This window comes from Rhipicephalus microplus, unplaced genomic scaffold, assembly GCF_043290135.1.
Source record: "Rhipicephalus microplus isolate Deutch F79 unplaced genomic scaffold, USDA_Rmic scaffold_208, whole genome shotgun sequence".
Taxonomy (NCBI): domain Eukaryota; kingdom Metazoa; phylum Arthropoda; class Arachnida; order Ixodida; family Ixodidae; genus Rhipicephalus; species Rhipicephalus microplus.
The window spans coordinates 252,501-256,288 of NW_027464779.1; the positions used below are offsets into that span (position 1 = coordinate 252,501).

At 56.3% G+C, this 3,788-nt stretch overlaps 2 non-coding genes across 2 annotated transcripts; both read right to left on the minus strand.

The window, feature by feature from the left end:
• Window positions 1-101: 101 nt before the first annotated feature.
• LOC142792225 (5.8S ribosomal RNA) lies at window positions 102-254 on the minus strand. Its single transcript, XR_012890754.1, has one exon. It is a non-coding gene; the product is annotated as a 5.8S ribosomal RNA (ribosomal RNA).
• A 1,719-nt stretch (window positions 255-1,973) lies between these two features.
• Window positions 1,974-3,788, minus strand: LOC142792240 (small subunit ribosomal RNA). Its single transcript, XR_012890769.1, has one exon. It is a non-coding gene; the product is annotated as a small subunit ribosomal RNA (ribosomal RNA).

The window sequence follows — 3,788 nt, forward strand, 5'->3', positions numbered from 1 at the left end:
GCTGTGAGGTGTTCAGCGTGCTGTCCGTGTTGCCGACGCGGTCAAAACGAGTCGACGGCTCACGTTCCCTTGTGCGCCGAAGGCTCTCTTGATATGTGATCCGACCCTCAGACAGACGAAGCCAAGGGAAGACCCAAGGCCGCAATGTGCGTTCAAAGAATCAGTGCTCAGTGTGTCCTGCAATTCACACCAAGTCTCGCAGCTGGCTGCGTTCTTCATCGACCCGAGAACCGAGTGATCCACCGCTTAGAGTCGTGAAAAAGTGTTTGTTCAATTCCGTACAGTCAAAACCAAACGTTTCTGGCACTCGGCCAAACAGTGGCCAAGAAGGGCGCTTTTCAGCGCACGCTTGGACTCCAAAACTCTGCCGCGCCTTTTTCGGCTGCCGCAAATCGAGCAAACGGTGTGTTTCGGACGGCGTTTCGCTTCCGCTACTTGCGAGTGCTTTCGTGGTCCACCCCTCTATAAATACTCGGGAGGCGTCGAAGCCGGTTCTCCAAGCCGGACCCGTAGGTATCGTTGTGTGCTCGCTCTCATTGGCCCGCCTAACCAGAAAATGCCTGCGGTACACCCATTTGGATAAGAGTGCACGCAGATGCGGGCCTCGACGGCTACACATTTCCTCGGGCGGCCGCCTCCCGGCCTCCGTGGAGCGCGGGATGCACGGTCCCATCGACAAGCCTCTCCCGTTTTTACCGTGGCGTCGCGGTTCACCACGGCGGGCGGGTCGGTCTCCTCCGCATAAAAAGGGGGACCCCCGCTTTTTGTTCCACGAAATCGCACAAGCTTTTTTCGCATCCACGGTTTGCCACCGCACACCAAAATGCCGATCCGGCTGCCTACTTTAGCCAACAGGTGGAGCCAGGCGCGCCGTACTTGCGCGGCACTTCCCACGTCCACCGAAGTCGGTGCCAAGGACCACTTTCGGCGCCGGAGCCGCGTACGAGCCTACTCGAGGCGGAAGAACGAAGCCAGCAAGGGCCTGGCCGCAAGTGCGTTCAATTGTCGGGACGTCCAAGTCCCTCGTTCTTCCGTGCTTCCTCTTTCGGCAAGTCGTTGCGGCACCTTCCCAAAGCGCGCAGACCCGCTAATCGCGACGAGCGCGACGTGGCCGTGCCGCCTTTCCCTCGGCAGCAAGCAAAACGCCTGGCAACGTCGACGCTCCCCTAACCGCGATCTCGCACCGTGTTTCGTGTGGCGAATTCAAAAGCCGGCCGGCGCTGCTGCAACCATTACGGTCGGTACGCATACGCCGCGGAGGGCGGGACGGTCATCGGAGCGTGCGGTTCCTCCATCGAGTACTGCGCACCTCGGCCGTCGCATCGCCGTGCCATGACCGGCCGCGCGTCAACGCGAACCGGTGCCAGCGAGATCCCTCGCCTGCAAGAACCGACCGGCAGCCTCCGTCACCCGAGGACGCGGAGGCGCTTGCCGCGGACGGCGGGACGGTATGCACTGGTGCACAGCGGACCCGTCACATCGCCAGTTCCTTGACCGACCGCCGACGCTTGTGCCGTTCCTCTCGTACTTGGCAGTCGCCGCGCGATTGTCGGGTCTCGTTCTTGCACGCTCGAACGGTCGGGAGGGCACTCGGCTGGCGTTTCGGGAACGCGCAGCCTCGCCTTCTACCGACGTAACCACGACTCGCCGTTCGCGCTCCGCCGCTCCTGTTTACAGTACTAGGCGGTCCCGCAGCGGTCGGGTCGCGCATTTCGAGCGCTTCGAGCCACGGTGCAGTGGCGGGTCGAAAGCCGACCTATGAGTGCGTTGCGCCGTTTGTACCCGCGTCCGCCACCTGGCCGACCGTCCAAGGTCGCGGTGTTGGCGTCCGCTGGGCGCAACAATTTGTCACGGGGTGCCGCTCCACATTCAGGCAGCCCCGTGGGGAAAAGCCGACCCCGCGTCCAAACGGGGTCAGCGGCAGAAAGTGTCGGGCGCAGACGCAGCTGAGGCGCTCACCCTTCACAATCCGTTAATGATCCTTCCGCAGGTTCACCTACGGAAACCTTGTTACGACTTTTACTTCCTCTAAATGATCAAGTTTGGTCATCTTTCCAACAGACCGGCGCAACCGAAAGGCCGCGCCGGACATCGGTCCGAAGACCTCACTAAATCATTCAATCGGTAGTAGCGACGGGCGGTGTGTACAAAGGGCAGGGACGTAATCAACGCGAGCTTATGACTCGCGCTTACTGGGAATTCCTCGTTCAAGGGGAACAATTGCAAGCCCCTATCCCAATCACGAAAGAAGTTCCACGGGTTACCCAGTCTTTTCAGACAGGGATAAAGACACGCTGCTTCCTTCAGTGTAGCGCGCGTGCGGCCCCGGACATCTAAGGGCATCACAGACCTGTTATTGCTCTGTTTCGTGCGGCTAGGAGCCGCTTGTCCCTCTAAGAAGGTTGTAAGGTGCTGGGAACCCCGCACCTATTTAATAGGCTAGAGTCTCGTTCGTTATCGGAATTAACCAGACAAATCGCTCCACCAACTAAGAACGGCCATGCACCACCATCCACCGAATCAAGAAAGAGCTCTCAATCTGTCAATCCTCCCAGTGTCCGGGCCGGGTAAGTTTTCCCGTGTTGAGTCAAATTAAGCCGCAGGCTCCACTCCTGGTGGTGCCCTTCCGTCAATTCCTTTAAGTTTCAGCTTTGCAACCATACTTCCCCCGGAACCCAAATACTTTGGTTTCCCGGAAGCTGCCCGCCGAGTCATTTGAGTAACTCAGGCGGATCGCTGGTTGGCATCGTTTATGGTCAGAACTAGGGCGGTATCTGATCGCCTTCGAACCTCTGACTTTCGTTCTTGATCAATGAAAACATTCTTGGCAAATGCTTTCGCAGTAGTTCGTCTTGCGACGGTCCAAGAATTTCACCTCTAGCGCCGCAATACGAATGCCCCCGTCCGTCCCTCTTAATCATTACCTCGTATTCCAAAAACCAACAGAACAGAAACGAGGTCTTGTTCTATTATTCCATGCAAGTTTATTCAGGCGACTCGCCTGCGTTGAGCACTCTAATTTTTTCAAAGTAAAAGCACCGGCCATCTCGAGGCACACAATGAAGTGCACCAAGAAAGAACCGGCATGATGTTCAGTCCGAGCCGTCGCATCGGGTAGATGCACTACTCGTCTGGAACTGAGATCCAACTACGAGCTTTTTAACCGCAGCAGCTTTAGTATACGCTATTGGAGCTGGAATTACCGCGGCTGCTGGCACCAGACTTGCCCTCCAATTGATCCTCGTTAAAGGATTTAGAGTGTACTCATTTCAATTACGGGGCCTCAAAAGAGTCCCGTATTGTTATTTTTCGTCACTACCTCCCCGTGCCGGGAGTGGGTAATTTGCGCGCCTGCTGCCTTCCTTGGATGTGGTAGCCGTTTCTCAGGCTCCCTCTCCGGAATCGAACCCTGATTCTCCGTTACCCGTAACAACCATGGTAAGCAAGTAACCTACCATCGAAAGTTGATAAGGCAGACACTTGAAAGAAACGTCGCCGGCTCGTGGCCATGCGATCAGCACAAAGTTATCCAGAGTCACCACACAATACGGGCCGAAACCCGATCGATCTTGGTCTAATAAAAGCACCCGTTACCCAAAGGGCTCCAGGCTCACTGCATGTATTAGCTCTAGAATTGCCACAGTTATCCAAGTAGGAAGAAACGATCTAAGGAACCATAACTGATTTAATGAGCCATTCGCGGTTTCGCCTTATTTCGGCATGTACTTAGACATGCATGGCTTAATCTTTGAGACAAGCATATGATTACTGGCAGGATCAACCAGGTA